Here is a 20,158-nt window from a genome sequence, read left to right as displayed (position 1 = left end):
GGTAGTGTGCTTTCGGCCCTGGGGCTACAGCAGCATACTGTTATGCTACCCTGCCCCTTGTGACACATGTGTTATGATCATACCTGCTCCTTACAAACAGTAACACAGGGTGACTCATATGGCATATTACCTATCTGCATAACATTCAGCAGGGGTATGTCTGACATCTACTCATGGGGAGCCTTGCTTCTTAATTCTGTGTGGTCTACTACAGGGTATGTCATATCTGTGGGTAAGGTCCTGTACCTCCATCATGTGCTCTATACTGCAGTGACAAGGATGACAGACATAGGCAATTTGTGTTGTGGATGTTGGAGGTGTTACCATGGTTGTTAGACAACTGTCATGGGTGTGACCGAACTATGTATATCCAGCAGTGGTAACCTCTATGTAGGTAGTCTGTGTGTGCTCTGTGGTGTTTGAGTGCATTGACACAGTTACTTGCATATGTCTGTGTCCTTCTCCATATCTGTAGCTGTCATGGGAGGTACATACTGTAAAGGACATTGTGGGGTGTGGAGGGGTACAGTGACCTACATGTCCATAGCTGACACACCATGTCTGCTGACACATTCCATGTACAGGTATTACAGGACTAGTGTGCCACTGTGTATATCAATGTAGAGCCTATTGTACACTTGTTGCCCCTGTTCCCCCCTGACACATGCAGTGGTGGGCAGGCATGTACATATGTGGTGGTTACTGGTGTCAGTGTTTTTGAATGGGGTATGGTACTCCAGTATGCACACTGGTGTTCACTCCATGCCTTTGACACCAGGCACCTGTTGCAAGACATCTGCACACATGTGCCTCACACAGTCTATATATATATATATATATATATATATATATATATATATATATATATATCTATATCTATATATCTGTATATAGATATATATATGTTTGTATATATGTATATAAAATATGTATATATAGATGTAGATATATACATATAGATGTGGGGAGAGAGGGGGAGAGAGTGAGAGAGAGACACAGGGAGAGTGAGAGTGTGAGGGGGTGGGACAGAAAGAGAGAGATAGTCATATACAGACATATCTGTTGTCAGTCATATCTATCTGTATATGTATATGTCTTTACAGATATCTATATATGTATGTGTGTATTACATATATCTGTACATACATATTCTACCAATCTCGATGTCGGTGCAGTAAGTGAGAACCTGGTTCAAGGATCCTGAGAGCACACCAGCGGTACCAGGCTATACCCCGTATCATGCCTTTTGGCCCCAGGACTCAGGACAAAACAAAAAGGGAGGGGGTGTGTCCATATTCATGAAGGACACACACACCTCCAGGTTAGTGGCAACACATGAAGCACCACAGACCATCCAAGTGCAGATAACTGTAGGCAAACCTGCTATACAACTGGTAGCATGTTACAGACCACCCTCCCAATCTCAGGAACCACAGTCAACCTTCCTGAAGACATTGGAGGATATGAATGTCCCACCACACACCATCATATTGGGATACTTCAACTACCCTAACATACACTGGGTGCATTATTCTACCCCAAACACCCTAGCCCAAAGGTTCCAGGAATTCACTAAGTCAAATGCAATGGAACAGCTAGTCACCTCTCCCACAACAGGAGATACTATACTAGACCTGATCATCACAAACATGGGGACAATGTGCTACACACTGGAAGTATACCCCTCACTAGTCACATCTGACCATAGACTAATCCCCCTGGATATACATATCCCACCTCCCCCACAACTCAAAAGACTACAGTGGGAAACCTCTCACATGCCGACTTTACACTTCTTATAACTGAGTTGGTATCCTTAATGCCCACTGGGCCAGTGTAAACCACTTCCCACAATGCAGACACCTTCACATATGCTTTCTACGGACATCTCCAAGAATGCATGGATCATGCAATCACAAATGAAACCATGACCCTCTCCACCAAGGGCAGGCATCCTGTCTGGTGGACCCCGGCATTGAACAAATTGTATAACAACAGAAGGTAGCTACTGCACAGCAGAGCATAATTCCATAGAGCTACAGCATCTCTGATCAGCAGTAGTAGAAAGATACGTTTTGTCGTACAAACATGCAAGGCCAACAATGAGAGGGACATCGCTATGGACACTACAGATAACCACAAGGCCTTCTTCTGCTATGTCACACACCTGGGTGGGATCCCTCAGTTGTGTTCACAGTTAGTTCACAGTGACAAACGCTACACTGAACACACAGATAATGCCAACATTCTGGCAGACAGGTTCAGTGCAGATTTCTCCCCTCCCTCACCCACACATGAGGAATTACTTATCCCAGCTGACTGTAACCTCCCTGTCATCTCAGATGTCCAGCTGGGAACCACCCTCAGCAAAGCTGTAAACACAGCATCAATGGGACCCAATGGTATTGCAGGTTGCATGCTACGTGAACTGCAAGAGGAGCTACACATGCACATTAAATGCTATTCAGCCGTAGCCTTACTACAGCATATGTACCTGGACACTGGCATACAGCAACAGTAGTCCCACTCCACACAGGAGGCACCTCTACAGACCCTGGTAACTACCACCCCATAAGCTTAACCAACCTGGTCTGCAATGCTATGGAAAGGATCATTATGGTACTCATACACAGAGACATTGGGGACTTAGACACTTGATCCCACCCGGTTTGGCTTTGTAGAGGGCAGCTCCTGCCTTATGAACCTGGTTGACCTTTTCAAATCAGTCACTAGAGCCATTGACGAGGGCACAGTGGTCCATACAGCCTACCTGGACTTGCCTACGGCTTTCAACACAATACTGCACTCTGGCATCATAGACATGATCAACAGCTGAAATGTAAATCCATATGTCACAAGATGGGTTGCAAACCGGCTAATGGATAGAAACCCTACAGTCAAACTCACTGGTGCCATGTCAGACTCAGAGCCAGTCACAAGTGGTGTCCCACAGGGCTCTGTCCTGGGACCGCTCATGTTCGGCATATAATTCTCAGATGTGGAAGCAGACATGGGAGGGTAGTGGCTGACAATGTTCAAAGATGACTGCATACTAGGCGCCATAGTTGATACACCAGCTGACACATACATCCTACTGACAGGCCTCACAGACACCAACAACTGGTGCCGGAGTCATAGCCTTAAACTGCATGCCACGTAATGTATACTCATACCCTTTTGGACGGACAAGGTACCCACATATTATCACATAGACAGTAATCCACTGAGTACAGACAAAGTAATCAGAGACCTGGTTACACTGATCAATGCTGACCTCTCATTTGACACCCACATTGCCAAAGTGGTTGGATAGACTTCCTTCCTTGCCCACCTTATCATGAAGGGATTCACATCCAGATCAAAAGGGGTCATTGTACCCCTATACTCCTCCCTTATCAGGCCCATGACTGTGTACTATGCCCCATTTGGTATGTAACTCACCTGGCACTTACAACAGCTAGGGGGACCCCATAAGTACATCACCAGGAGGATCAAGGGTCTGCAACAACTGTCATATGCTGCCAGACTAACGTAACTCATGCTCTATTCCATAGCATACTGCCTACGTAGGGGTGATCTGTGCCTGATGTAGGAGGCCATGTCCAATCAGGTATTGATGGACATGTTCCACCTCATACAATCCAAATCCATCAGAACCACAACAGCTATGGATTTAAACCTCAGCACACATATGAATAGGACATACTGTAGGGACAGATCCATCACTAAGAGGCTTCCCATACTGTGGAACAGGATCCCAGTTCATGTTAGGCAGAGACTCTCACTGACACTCTTCATGTGCATTCTTGACGAGTGGATGGGAGATCATAGGTTTACAGCAGGGGTCATCTCTGTGTCACTACTACACAGAGGCACAATAAACTAATGCTATTATGTAGGGGGGTCTTCACTGTGTCACTACTATACAGAGGCACAAGTTTCTACATCTATTCTATACACTGTCTGCAGATAGCCTAGTACTAAACTATGACACTGTGAAACTATATATGTCTATGTATTTCTACATCCCTCTCTATATATGTATACACATATGCATATTATATATATATATATATATATATATATATATATATATATATATATATATATATATATACATACATATCTCAATATACATACGTCTACACATGTTTTATATATATATATATATATATATATATATATATGTATATTTATATATATATATATATATATATATATATATATATATATATATATATATATATTATATTACAGGTGAGGCACTCCTTCGACGACTTTACAATGTCGAGGTCAAAAAAAATCAATCTAGGAACGGTGTTAACATGGGTTGAGGTAGTTCATATTATTCTGAACTACAAACATCTCCACTCGACCCATGTTGATTGTTTGTTTATTATCAGTTTCGACCTTCCATTGTTATACTACAGTCGAAGGAGTGCCGTTGTAATAGTATATATATATATATATATATATATATATATATATATATACTCCTTTTAGTTCCACATATGTATACACACAGTAACGTACTGCTGAACATCCATTATTGTACAACCTACTTGTACATTGCACTACAACTTACATTGCTATGTGCACATAGCTACCGTCACATACATATGTATGTGGAGCCTTCAGTGACAGTTGCAGTATGTCCCTGGCCCTATGCACATCTTCATATACATAGATACAGACCAATAACACATCTGGAGGGTTCACAGTATGTAGAGTATTATAGTAGTACTTTACATTACCTGTGTTTGTTGCAGTTGTTTGTGTAGGCTTGCAGTTATTTGGCCTGCTGTCAGCCTCTTTGTTTTGTTGTTACAGTTTCTTTCTTTCTTTCTTTCTTTCTTTCTTTCTTTCTTTCTTTCTTTCTTTCTTTCTTTCTTTCTTTCTTTTTTTTTTTTCTCTCTCTCTCTACCTCCAGCGGGTGCAATGAAAGTATTGCATGTGTGGACTGGGAGTACAGGATGCTTTTGTAGGTATCTGCACATGTCCATGTGATGGCCTCTGCACCAATTGTTAGCCAGCATTTACTAATTGCATGCAGCCTGTTGTGTAGTGATTGTAGTTCTCACTGTGATTACAAGACTGTGCTATAAAAAGGTCTGTTAGGTAGGCACAGCCCTTTCAGATTATTAGGGTGGGGACCATGCTGGTTTGCTGTGGACACTGTTCTGTGAGTGTAAGGGTTGGTATGTCTCTCATATTTCAGGCTGTGTTGTAGACACTGCAATGCATATTGTTCTGTAAGCTGAGTATTCCTTCCTCCAGTGTCCTCTTCTCCGTGTGTATGTAAACTGACACCTATGACTAGTAATACTGTGTATATGGGTGTGTGTGCTTTCCTGCGGGGATTGTGGTGTAACTGGTATATAGCAGTGGCTCTTGCAATCTGTTGCTATGGCTTCAATATTTGGCCTTTACATTCACTCCTTGTATGCCTGCTAGGTGTCTTTCCTGTAATGTGTTGCTATGGCTTTCCTATTTTCCATTTACATTCACAGCTTGTAATGCTTGCTAAATCTGTTTGGGCAGCAATTCCCTATGTGTTTGTTGTGGTAGGGTGTTACTGCATGCAGTGTGGTCTGGCCATGGTGTGGGCCTTGACACTTACAGGGGTATTTGATCATACTGCTGAGCAGGCCTCAGATACTCTCCGGTGCATCTTTTATCAGCCTCATGGAATGGTACATAGCAGTGGGTTACTCCAATGACATATTTTGATATTCTGCAGTTGTGACTGTGGGTTATTTCAAGCATATGTATTAGTACACCATTTGTGACGTGCAGGTGGTGCATACCTTCAGTCAGTCATAGTTACCATTGCATGTGTAGTTACACCTTTCTGCCTACTGTTAGTACATTTGACAGGGTGTCAGTGGGGCACAGTTGACAGTTGTTTTCACATCAGGGACATCCCTGTAACTCAGTCACAGTTGCTATGTCTGATCTCTTAACTATTCAACTATGGCAGTGTTTATCCTGCTCTGAGTATGTGTGTGGCTTGTCAAATGCTACTGTGACATTATTACCTAGTAGCTACCAACTAGAATGACTGTTTCTCATCACACAGTACTATTTTACAAATCCACTAGATTTGGCAGTAAATATACATGACATGCTTTGTGTACTAGACTTGCTATATTCCCTTTACATTAATTCCTACTATTTTATGATATATTTCTTTCAGCACAGTGTTCTTGTATAGCAGTCATGGCTTAGTGGTAAGTAATGCAGACTAGTGTTTCCAAGGTCCTGGGCTCGAGACTGAGGGAGGTATTTTATTTTGCTGCTGAGAAAACTGCAGGCCTTGTCATTCAGAGTGACTAAGGCACTTTTAAGCAGTTGTAAGTGGGTTAGCGCTGGTTTGCGCTGAGGTCACGCATGCGCACTGTCGCTTAGCTTCACGCACAGAAGCTCACACCCGCCTAGTACTGCTTAAAAGTGCTTACACTCACGCACACCCACGCTATTTTCTTTTAAAGAAAAGAAAATGGGGAGATAGGAAAGTGGTGAAAAAGGGGGCACAAAGAGGGTAGGACAGTAGGAAAACAAACTTGGGTTTTGCAGGAAGGATGTAGGAAAGGCCCATAGCTGCCCATTTCTTTGTCAGCAACAGCTGTGCATATGTTTGTAATTTGGTGTGAAATTTGAAACCTTCCACCCCTGAGAGAGGTGTGAGGACAACAATAATATTTGTTGTACAGCCAATTGTAATTGCCAGTTTACATGTCCAGCAGACATGTGTGGAAAATGGGCAGCTATGTATGGGGCATAATTTTTTTGTGGGTACAGAGTGCCCTTTTTTTTTTTTTTTCAGGTGAGAGTGGTATGTCAGGTACAGGAAGTTGGTATAGCTGGGGAGGTAGGTAGGGGAGGTTAACAGACAAGACAAACAAGACGCATACAGGGGTGGTGTATGACACATGTGGGGGGGGGTTACACAATTGACGGGGATGGATGTTTGGATATCTCGAGCCCATGAGCCCACAGATGGCAACAGTGGAACTGAGATCCCCACCCATGGGCAGTTGCCACTGTGCCTTCACTGCCCAGGATGGGGCTGTGCTGGGGGCTGAGTAGGCCGGGCAGCAGGCACACCCGTGAGTTGTGCCACCCATGCCTCAAGCTGGCGTAGGGGCCCAAGCACAGCGTGCCGGATCTCCCTACGCACCACAGTCCGGACACTACGGAGGGTGAGTGGATGTTCTCCTCTGGCCACGCTTGCAGAGAGGGGACAAGCCCCATCCCCTGCAGCGCTTCCACCCACAGGTGGCACAGGGCCACCGGAGGAGGGTCCGGCCTGGGCACTACTGCCAGGTGCATTTGCCAGCTGAGGTGGGAGAGGTGGGTCCGCTGGAACCCGCCTTCCCTGTCGTCCTATGTTTTGCATTATTTTATGACAGTTTGGGTTAGAAACGTACAATACCATTCACAATTATTTGTAACAGCATGCATTAGTATTCCCATTAACCAAACACCCATAAATTCAAGCCATTGAACAGCAAGCATAACACATGCATAATTTGAACAGCAATACACAATCCAACAACATGCAGGGTTGATTGATGGCAACAGGCCATCAGGTTTGGATGTATGAACAGGGCACATGTATCAACGTACATGCAAATATGTATGAACCAACAGGACAAATGTCCAGGGGTGTTAATTGTGAATGCATATACCCATTTCACGTGGAATGGATTATTTGTGGTTATAGGGTAGGGTGAAGAAATATTTCATTAACAACTTCAAATACCTATACATATGCTGTACATTTCTACTAGCTGCAGATATATACACACTACAGGTCTGACTACAGTTACCTATGTGATAACTAATTCAGGTTGGTGATAGGAATGTTACTGCTACATCAATATACATTTCATATTTATTCATACACATTCATATCTGGCTCTGTTCAGCTACATCATCCTGCTACATTTGCTTTATGTGGCTATAGACAACTGTGGATGTTTGGTATTTCATACAGCCATACTATCTGCATATTGCAAACTGAGAGCAACATATCCAGATTTTGGGACACACATTCCAGCTTCAGTACTTTTTTCAACACATGTTGCTGTTTGGTTCTGCCTGTCACGTTCATTTCATTCTGTACTGGCTGCAGTATACTTTATTCAGGAGTTATTACTACTTTATTGGTGGATTCATACCTCTTTCTCACACTCTCTCACTTGTTTTATTTTTACAATTCAGGATGGTACTTAATTCTAGGCTTTATTGACATGTTTTACTTTTAGTTATAACAATCCTTTCCAACAGTCTCACTTGTGTCATGTTTCAGAATTTAAACAGGGATATATTTCACACATGTGTTTTACTTAGCTTCTGTAGCTGTACTTTTCAGCCTGCTGCAGGTTATGTACTATTATATTACAGGGGGGACATCTTTATTTCAGACTTGTTTCATTTTTATTTTTGGATTACAGGCTGCATCACACTTTTGTAATCAAGCAATACTTGCAAACTCTCTTACACTGTTACTTGCACATTTTATTAATAAGTGACTACACTGCACTCTTTTGCAAGCTGTCATACTTATATATTTTTTTACAGTTACAGGGAGAGGATTACTGACCTGCCTGGTGGCGCAACCGCACCAGCCTATCGGCATAGGCTCGACGGTTCGCAGAACGGACACCTGCAGCTGCAATATAAATGAAGTAATATTGGAATACACATCTCCATAATATCAGCTAGGTTACTTTCTTACATAAATAATTACATGTCACTTACTCAGTAGTGGAGCATTGGGCATTTGCCGGGCCTCCTGGATCCAACGGTTCAGTTGGTCCTGCTTCCGTCTCTTCAGGTCCGCATGGTGGTGATGGACCTGTTCACCAGTCCTTGGTATTCCTGTGGCACTGGTGAGATCATGTGACAACCAGTCCCACGCCTCAGCCCTATATGCTCCCCACAGGACCTGGCCCTGCATGAGTTGGGCCTCATGATCATGGACCATATATTTGGACTCCTCAACGCCCTCTGTGCTCGGAAGCAAATACCCACTCCTACACCTGCCATCCAGGCTGCAAGTCGGTTCCACAATCGGTTATGCTGTGTATTCCCGCCTATGGGGCTTATATATGCCTTTTTTCCCGCACTTATCTGTGATTGGCAATTTTGGAATTGTATCAGCTTCACAAAACCTGCTTTGTCATGCTCCTCTTTCTATTCATTCCTATATATATGCTATTACTGCATTTCTAAGTGCAACTGTCGTGGCTTAGTGGTTCAGTACTTTGACTATGGTGTATGGTATCCTGGGTACGAGCCTGGCCATTGCTTTTTATATTTTATGACTGTCTACACAGGCTAGGAGGTGTGTCTGTGTGAAGGCAGTTTTGATACAGCTTGTTCAACGTTGCCCATCGGTTAGCTTGTTGGCACGGTGCGCAGCTCCGCGCAAATGGGTCACGCTGGCTTACGCGCCGTTTGGCTGTCAGCACACATATTACGCTCAGCTCAGCTATGGGCACACAGTTTCAGCGTGTTGGTATTCTGCTCAACCCCGGCCACTCCTTCACCTGTTAAACCACTACTCACCTACGGGCACTCATTTTACACCTTTTAAACCACTGCTCACCTACGGGCACTCATTTTAAACCTGTTAAAACACTGCTCACCTACAGGCAAATATACTCAACCTGTTAGACTGTAGCTCAGCTATAGGCACATCTGACATTTTTTTTATTTTTTATTATCTCACATTTCTTCAAAATACATGGCCCATTTCATTACATTTTACATAAAATATAATTTTATATATATACATATATGTCAGGGAATTGTTTCGTGCTTATTTCACTAAAAATAAAAATTGATGTTGTGGGGGCTCGAACCATGACTGCCTCCTCTTCAGCCAATGTCTCTACCGCTACGCTATTGCTTCTTGGTTTACTTTGCATATTTAGTTCTTATATGCTTTTCCACTGACTGCTAACTGTGGCTAAGCGCCGGGCACGCCCGCGCAAACGAGTGCACTCACGGGCAAACATCTTTACATCTTATAAAAAAAAATATAAGATGTTCATTTATACATTTTATGTTCATAGTCTGTGGGGGCATGTGTTGTGTTGTGTTTATTCACATTTACACGGACTCTGTCATGGGGGTTTACTTTCGGGACTTTTACTCTTCTGGGGGCGTGTCCGTTTGCAGGGCTCACCCTACAGACACGCCCCCTACTGTCTTACACAGACCGTGTTAGCCTTAGGTGTGATTCAGCATGCCCTCATGCATATGCATGGCATGCTGACGTCACACCGTTTAACTGCAGCCTCCATGTAAGCCTTGTAACTCTTACATGGAGGCTTCGTGAATCCTGCCCTTAGTCTTTGTAAATAATGTCAATTTGTAATTATCTTAATATGTTTCCTGGATCTTTTCTACCCAGGCCTCCACTTAAAATGGACACATACCCAATCAGACTTTCCTGATAAACAAATGTCAAATAAAATAAAATATTCATAAATATCTAATAGTGTTTATATATGTGTTGTGAAAAATAAATATATATTATTAAACTCTGCATATAAACATATTTATCTAGCAAAGTTGTGTTTATCTTTCAAAACTTGTTTAATGCTAACACATCCATTCAGACCAGGAAAACTATGTGCTATTAATCCTTTTATATTTTGTGTGCTGTGTATCTACTACATCATCTCCAACTTATAATACTTCAGATTTAAATATATGTTGTTTATTAGTTTCTTTTGTATGTCTATATACTGCAGTAGTTTCAACTTACTTTCTTATATGACAGGTTCCCTCAGCTCATTTTTTTCCTATAGTCTCCTATTGGCCCTACCAAAAAATGCCTTGCATCTTTCATATTTTGCCATATAGACAATATTTTTGTTGTTACTATCAGAATAGGTCATAAGAAAAAAATCCTAATTAGTTCTAGGATGTCTAAATTCTTTATCTTTATTTATTTATAGAAATTACATTTAGCACATGGATATGTTCCTTTTCTGTCACTTCTCCTAACATTAACATATTCATTCTTTATTACATAGTTTGTTCTTCAAAGTCTGTGGTTCCTTATAACCAATCCCAATGCTCTTTAATAATATCTTTTACTTTTTCTGTTCTTCTGTCATATGTCAGCATACATCTCACCCTTCTCACTCTTCTATTTATATATCTTGCAAGGCAATGAGCTGAAAAAAAAATGGTCTCACTGCTCCACCTCTCATATTTGCAATATTATCTAGACATTCAATTAATTTTATCATATCAAATCCCCTCTCCACAAAAATTATCTGTCATGTCTTGTAGCTGTTTTTTGTGACCTCATCCTGTGTGGTATGTGTTCCTACTCATAGCATCTGCCCCTTTGTTATATTAGTAAATACAAATGGTGAATACATACTAGTATGAGGCAAAGAATTATTCTTCTTAACTTCCTTTTTATACATTTTACTCTCTATTCTTTCTTTGCCTGTAGTCTTTAAATCTTAAAAAATTAACTGTGTTAGTTAAATATCTAATAAAAAATCCACTGTTGACAGAGTATATCTTCCAAATTAAAAACATATTTCCACAAACCAGTTATAAAATATCAATTACTTGAAAATATATCATTGTTTCCCGTACTGTCATAACTATATTTGCATATGTATTCATCACTGGAGTACCCATGGCTACACCTTTCTTTTGTAGGTAGTATCTGTTTTGAAATATGATATTATTATTCATTAGAATAATATTAAGCAGATCACAAATAGCATTGACATTCAAATGGATTGATCAAGTATCACTACTAATATATTTTCTAATTGATCCAATTCTAATTTCATTCAATATCCACATCCAAGATTACCAAATAACAGTCACTAACTCTATTCACTATATACCATACACATAGTTGCTTCAAGAAATCAGATGCATCTTTTATATAAGTCAATGTGCCAACCAGCATATTATCTTTATGTTCCATATAGTTAGAAATTGATTCTGTTACCCATTAATAAGATAAAACTATGGGTTGCACAGGGTAATTTGCCAAATATTTTGAATTTGTAGAGACCCATAAAAATAGATGTCCTTGTGTGTGGTGAATAAAAGTAATTTAAAGCTTCTAAGGTCATTTTGCCATTCTATTTTATAAGTTTCTATATAATTAGCTACACCATTCAACATTATTATACTTGTTGTGTCTTTCGGCTTTTCCTGGTTAGGGGTCGCCACAGCGGAACTCCGGTCCGCTAATGACTGGCAGTAGATTTTTACATGCCGAGTTGCCAGCCCTGACGCACAACCTTCAATGAAGGTACACCATTCATGCATGTCTCCACACATAAGATGTTCTAGCTGAGAATCGAACAGGACAACGTCTTACTGTCAGGTGACAACGCTACCGCAGCACCACCACCGCATTCAACATTATTATACTATTATCATAAAAATCTGATCATATGCACAGTTAATAAGCCTCCAACACTGCACATGCAGTTTAACCAAAAAATGCTTACAAAATTTCCTTCATTATTCTAAACCCTTCTTCCTTTTTAGGTACTGCAAAACCAAAAGCCATCTGAAATCACCACAAAAAATAACATACTCATTTTTGTGCAAGTATAGTAAACATGTAACCAAATCATTCAAGAATAGTTCAGCCGTGCTTTGAACTATCTATGGCACCATAAATATTTACTGCATTCATTTTTTTTATATACCTTGACAAGAATTGCCCCAATCCCCAAGTCAGGACATGAAGAATGTTCATGAAATCAGTTACTGCTTTGATTTAACAGCTCCAAATACTTAGTTTTTTACATACCTCGATGGGAATGAAGCCCATTCCTAAGTCAGGGCATAATTAAAGTTTGTGAACTCATTTATGCTTCAGTCTTTCACAATTTATACTAGTGCTTTTCTGAACACCTGCAATGTACCACAAATTGCCTCTTTTTGCTATTCATAAGAGGTTACTTTTATTGACAGCATTTAGATACATTTGAAAATTCTTTTTTATTAACCTATTTGGTCCTACTACAACTGGAACTGTATATTAGTATTCCTCTTTGCTTTAGTTTTTGCTTTTAGGTCCTGATATTTTACAAATGTTAGTCTTTCAGCTCAGAGACACTGTAGTCACTGGCTGTAGCAATTTCAATAATCAATGTTATTTATCTTTTTCTCTCAAACTACAATTTCCAGTCTGTTTGCTTATACCTTCTTAGCGACTGGTGTGAGGTGATCCTATGTAATCATTACTTTATCATTTTCAACAATCCCTTATGGTTCATGTTTCCAATGTCTGTCATTTTTTTAATTTCTCCAAGTCTTTTGGTTCATAAGTTCATAGGTAGGTACTAGGCTATCGGCCCTGGGGCCTATACAAGCCCAGCCAAAAAGGTACCCTGGCTTTTGCCACCCAAGAAAATTATTTTCCTGTGCCACTGTCAAGCAGAGCCACAGAGGTGATCCCAGGGGGGAATTTCCTATTTCCCATCCAATCATCAAGACTTTTCTTGAAGAGTGCTAATGAGGAGCTTTGTTTGCTATAGACAGGTAATTTATTCCAGAGTATGTGAAGTCTCTGGGACAGGAATCTATCCCTCCAGCATGTTCTGTTTATTGTGGTGACAAGGTTTAGGTCCCTAGAGCATGTTGCTTGGAGGGATTGGGATTTCTTTAAGTGGAGCATGTCCAACAGCTCTGGGTTTGACATAGCTTTGTATGTTAGACAGAGATCACCTCTGAGTAGGTGATATGTGACAGAGTAAAGCTGGAGTTTTTTGAGACGGTCTGCATAGGGCATGTGTTTGAGGCCAGTAATCCTCTTTGTGAGGTATTTCTGTGGCCTTTCCAGTTGTTGTAGATGTCATGTGAGGCACATACCAAAAGGGGCATTGCACTCTATAATGGGCCTAATGAGTGATGAATAGAGGGGAACAATGACCTCTTTTTTTCTGGATGAGAAACCTTTTGTGATGAGGTGTGCCACGTAGAAGGATTTCCTGACTACTGTGGCGATGTGATTATCAAAGGAGAGACTACTGTCTACCTGTGTCCCAAGGTCTCTTATCACACTTTCGGTGTTAAGTATACTACCACCTATGTTGTAGTTCATGGGTACAGAGTTTTTACCAAAGGGGATGACAATGCACTTTTTGGCATTAAGCTTGAGGCCATGGCTTTGACACCAGGCATCTGTCTCAGTGAGGCTCTTTTGTAGGATGTCCACATCGTTAGGAGTTTTGATTATGGCTCCTAGTTTGCAGTCATCTGCGAACTCCGTTAGCCAAAGACCTACTGTGTTAGCCTGTACTTTAGAGAAGTAGATACCAAACAGGAGAGGACCCAGGACTGACCCCTGTGGTACTCCACTTGTCACTGGTCTGAAGTCAGATTTGGAGTCTGCTACTTTCACAGTGTGGGTTCTGTCAGTTAGCCAGTTGGCAACACATCTTGTGACATAGGGATTTATACCTAGTTTAGTGAGTTTATCTATAATTCCAGAGTGGGGGATGGTATTGAAAGCCTTGGCAAGATCTAGCTAGGCTGTGTGAACAACCTTACCCTTGTCTACGGCTTTGGTGACTGCTTCAAAGAAGTCTATCAGGTTTAGGAGACATGATATGCCTTTTACAAACCCGAACTGGGTGGGGTCCAGAGTTTGGAGATTACCAATGTCTTTGTTTATAAGTTCCATGATGATACGTTCCATGGCCTTGCAGACCAGGCTCATCAGGCTAATGGGGTGGTAGTTCCTGGGGTCCGTGGTGGCTCCCCCCTTGTGGAGTGGGATAACCGATACTGTGCACCATTCAGCAGGCACAAAACCTGAGGTGAGGCTATGATTGAACATGGTACTTAGGTGGGGTGCCAGTTTGTGCTGTAGTTCATGTAGAACGCAGCCTGGGATGTTGTCTGGTCCCATGGATGCTGTGTTCTTGGCTTTGGAGAGTGTGTTTTTTACCTGTGCAGCCATGATTACAAGAACTTTGCATTCTTCCAGTAAAGAGATGGGCTCTTTAGGGTGTGAGAGGGGGGTAAAGTTAGCACTGAACCTATCTGCCAGAATGTTGGCAATATCAGTTGGATCTGTATATTTAGTGCCATTGTGCTGTAACTCAGAGCAGATCTGAGTGTTGCCATTGAGATTCTTGACATAGCTATAGAATGCTTTGTGTTTGTCTTTAGAATCAGTGGCAATTTTGTTTTTGTAACTAGTGTTGGAGGATTTTATCAGGGATCGGCAGCTTTTTACTGAGGCTGACCAGGTAGCTCCTCCACTCATGGGATTTTACTCTCTTTTGCAGCAGTTTCTTCCTTCTGTTGTACAGTTTGTTTATGGCAGGGGACCACCAGATTGGCTTCCTTTTTTTTGGAGGATAGCGTCTTTGTTCTGTTTGGGATAGCACAATCCATGCACTCATGTAAGTGCTTGTAGAGTACAATTATGCAGGATTCAGTAGTTGTAACTGTATTGTCCATCTGCATGGGTGTCATGACGTTCACCACTTCTGTCTTAAGAAGCATGAAGTTGGCTTTGGAGAAATTTTTTACCATGGTTTCCTTAATGGGGGGTGGGGGAGGATGTGGATATGTAGGGTAATTAGCTTATGGTCAGATCGGACCAATGAGGCATTGACTTTAGGTGTGGAACTCCGGTCACTCATGTTGGTAATGACTAGATCTAGGATATTGTTGCCCCTGGTGGGGGTGTGGATAAGTTGATCCAGGGCATTGGAGTTTATGAATTCCAGAAAGAGTTGAGCGAAGGAGTTGGTACATAAGTAGTTTTCCCAGTTAATGGTGGGGTAGTTGAAATCGCCCATTATTATGGTGTTTGGTTGAACCCTAATATTTTCCAGTACATCAAGAAAAGAGGAGTGGGAATCCTGAGGCATGGTGGGTGATCTGTAGCAAGCTACAATTTGGATTGCAGTTTTGCCCAGAGTTAGTTGCACTTGGATAACCTCGGCTGCATTATGCTGAGCAACTAGCCTGGAGGTGTGGATATCCTTAATGAATATGGACACACATCTGCCTTTGGTGTTCCTGTCCAGGTTACATGGCCGAAAAGTGTGGTATGAGTTATAGCCTGGTAGTGCAGGGGTGCTCTCTGGAGCCTTGCACCAGGTCTCAGTCACTGCACAGATATTGATGATTTCCATTTTAAGGAGTGCATCGAGTGAGTGCATTCTGAGATGGGTTTCTAATATCATGATGGGAATGGACCCTATTCCTAAGTCAAAGTATGATTAAAGTTCTGAAATTAGTATCATTTTGGGTTTCTAATATCATGATGGGAATGGACCCTATCCCTAAGTCAAAGTATGATTAAAGTTCTGAAATTAGTATCGTTTCAATCTTTGTTGTTAGCCAGAAGTGCTCTTCGCAGCACCCACAATGTGCACAGTACTGACTCCTTCTGCAATTCATATGGAGGTACATGCATCGGTAATATATCTAAGTACAATTGTAAATTCTTTTTTCTAAGTCCCATTGCTCCTACTGTTGGAACTGTCTGGGTATCCTTCTTCCACATTGCCCGTTTCTGCCTGCAAATCCTGGTATTTTAAGACTTTATGTCCCTCTGTATGTAAGACACTGTAGTCACTGGGTGTAGCAATTTCAATGATCAATGCTACTTCTGTCTTCTTTTCATGGACTACTATTTCTGGTTTTCTCGCATATATTTTTTGAACTGTTGGTAATAGGTGATGCCATATGAGATAAACGTCATAATTTTCTATAATACTTTGTAGAAAACATTTCTAATATCTTCCAGCTACTTCAATATTATATTTGCACAATCCTGAATGCAACAGTCTTGCCATATTATTATGCATTTCCATATACAGTCCTTCTACCATTAGCATATCACAACCAGCAACAAGATGTGTGACTGTTTCCAATTCTGTTTTTACAATACCTACATTTGTCTGTTTCTCCCACATGTTCAATGGACTCTGTAAACCATTGTGTACATAGTCCACTATCATGGGCTGTCAATATTAACATTTCATCTTTTGGTTTAAATTCACCTCCCCTTAACCATTCCTGTAGTCAGTCCTGATCAACATGAGGTTGTTTCAAGAGCTTTCTATACTTACATCTATATTTATGCATTTTCCACATTTTCTCCAAGCTACTTGTTTTAGTTAATTTGGCTTTCTCCTTTGCGTAAATATTGCGCCATATCAGATCTTTCTTTCCCATGTCCATATTTCTTTTTTATACTTTTCAAAAATCTCTAGATTTTGTTCTTTATATTTTTTCACTTCTTTTTCCAAATGGCCCAAGGTTTCTTGGTCTATATAATGTTTTTCATAAATCTATTGTATTAATGAACATAAATTTACATTTGAAGCTCTTAACAGTTTTTCTTGTGCAAGTATTGTTCTTTCCTCTAAATTTTTTCTTAATCATTTTGTATATCTTCTGCCTGGAAATTCTGTGCTTCTGGCATAATAGCAACAATACATAATTTCTTTTTTATCCTCAATAGTTCACTCTATCATCCTTATAGCTCTTTTTTGGCTTATCGGTTTTTGTGGACTACTACTTCCTTCTATAACGGGGGGGGGGGCTTCCTCCTCCTTAGCCTGGCCTAGCCCCATTGCAGGAATGTTTCTGTGTCCTGAGGATTCTACACTGTCATTTTTGTTCCAGTCCTGGCACCAGTGCACCTACCAGGATTGGGCACTTTCATCCTTGATCTTTTGCATGCAGATATCTTTTTAATTTTTAACCTACTTCTGTCCATGATCTTTTCTTCCTTCTGTCCAACCTTTTCCTATTCCTACAGTCCACTAACCCATCTCTGCAGTGTGCATGTACCAAACTTTCTGGATTTTTACCAATTATTCACTGTTTAAAGTCCTTTAAGCTGTGTTAGCCTCTCCCAGAGGATAATTCTGTTTTTTGTTAAAACCATCAGCACTTTTGTTATGCACCCAGCTACTTAGTTCAGGTTTTAAGGCCAAAGTGTAAATTCTCATTGACTGCCACTACCTTCATTGATAGAAACTGCACTACCACCTAGAAAAAGGACTGTGCTCTTCTATGCATACCCAGTTTTAAACTAAAGTATGTTTCAACGTTAAATACTGAAAGTCTTACTTTGTCAACATTAAAGGTTGAATGCCACCACTGAGACCTCCCTCTATACTCACAACCTCTTTGAAGCCTTGACTAATCATTTCTCTCTTTTATTGTTAGTTTATTACTGCCCCATTGTTGATACTTGACTTGGTATAATGTATTCTCTCTAGTTGAGGTATCCATTTAACTGTTTCCTTGTGAATACCTCACTGTAGCTTCTTACCTTTCCCTGCTCACACCTTGTCTCACTCCCCAATTTGCTCTACTTACCTGCAATTTCACTCTGTTTGTGCTCTTTACTTTTTGCTTCTTGCCTTAGTAATTGTTTTTTGTGCTGACTGTCATTTCTGATGCTGGAATCTCACCTGCCCTTTTATCTCTGTCCCTTCTGCTCGAACTACAATTTCCCTGCTTTCCACTCTCGTTTTCCTCTCCCACAATCCCTTGGAGCATTTAAAATGCACACTTAGCATTCTACATCATCTTTTCCTATTCTTACAGTCCACTGACCCATCTCTGTGGTGTGCAGGTGCCACACTTTCAGGATTTTTAACAACTATTCACTGTTTAAAGTCCTTTAAGCTGTGTTAAACTCTCACAGAAGATAATTCTGTTTTGGTACTAACCATTGGGACTTTTGTTATACACCCAGCTACTTAGTTCTGGTAATCACAGCTCATCAGAGTGCTTTCTTACTCCAGACAAGTAAAAGTTTGCACTCAAACTACTACCTCTTATAAGTTGCTATACTGACTGTGGGCATTATATATTGAAAATAAATTGCACAAATGAATATATATATCATATTTTTGTAGATTACTGTCTCGGTTTGTACTGTAATGTATATACAGTTTCATATTTCTGTAGATTATTGTCTCAGCCTCTACTGCTGATATAAGTGATGACAATGTGGTAGCAGGGTAAAGTAATTGCATTATAAGTATTTTATCTACTGCGACTGCTGTGCTGCATCTCCACAGTTCTAAATATTTTATAAGCGACTCAGGAGATGAGAATGTAGATCAATTCATGTAATTTAGACCCAGTCTAACTGTACATTTTTCAATTGATTGGAATCTTCTGAATGTACTACTGCTTATGAATGCTTTTAAACTATGGTAGAAATAGTGGTTGTAATAGATGATAAATACTAGATCTTGAGATTGTATTTCTCTATTACATTGAAGGAGATATAGCAAATGCAATGTACTAAACTGAAATATTGACGTGATACATGGATAAGCGCTAGATCTTGAGATTGTGTTTTTTCTATTACGTTGTAGGAGATATAGCAATGCAATGTATTAAACTGCTGTCTCACCTTTTGTACATTTTTCTGAACATCTGTAACTCATCTTTCTCCTTTCTCTATTAACCCTCTTTGTGTGAACTCACTTGATGTTATGCTTGTAGTAGATATACCCACTGTTTTCCCATTTATCAACACACTCTCTCTCCTCCTCTTTCCCCAGGTTTTAAGGGCAAAGTGTAACTTCTAACTGACTGTCACTACCTTTATTGATAGAAACTGCACCACCACCTGGAAAAAGGATCATGCACCACTGACACCTCCCTCTAAATTCACTACCCCTTTAAAGCCTTTACTAATAATTTCTCTGTTGTATTGTGAGTTTATTACTACCTATTGTTGACACTTGACTTGGCATAATCTAGTCTTTCTAGATGAGGTATCCATTTAACTGTGTTTCCTTGTGAATACCTTGCTGTAGCTTCTTACCATTCCCCGCCCACACCTCCACTCTCTCTCTGACTTGCTCTACTTACCTGTAGTTTCACTCTGTTTGTGTTCCTTACATTTTGTTTCCTGCCTTAGTGATTGTTTTTGTGGTGAGTGCCATTTATGGTCCAACCCGCTATGCTCGGGCCCACACTGCTCCCCTACCCTACCCCCATTTTCTTCTCACCCACTCCTACTTTCATTACATTTATACCCAATACACCTTGATCTGTCCCCTCCCATATCTCCTAATTATCTAATCTTAGCATTCCCTGCTAACCACTTACCACTCATCTCTCACATCCTCCATCCACCTCATTA

The sequence above is a fragment of the Protopterus annectens genome, chromosome 6.part0, assembly GCF_019279795.1.
Source record: "Protopterus annectens isolate FY-2018-M chromosome 6.part0, PAN1.0, whole genome shotgun sequence".
Classification (NCBI taxonomy): domain Eukaryota; kingdom Metazoa; phylum Chordata; order Ceratodontiformes; family Protopteridae; genus Protopterus; species Protopterus annectens.
Note: the sequence above shows the minus strand (reverse complement) of the source record.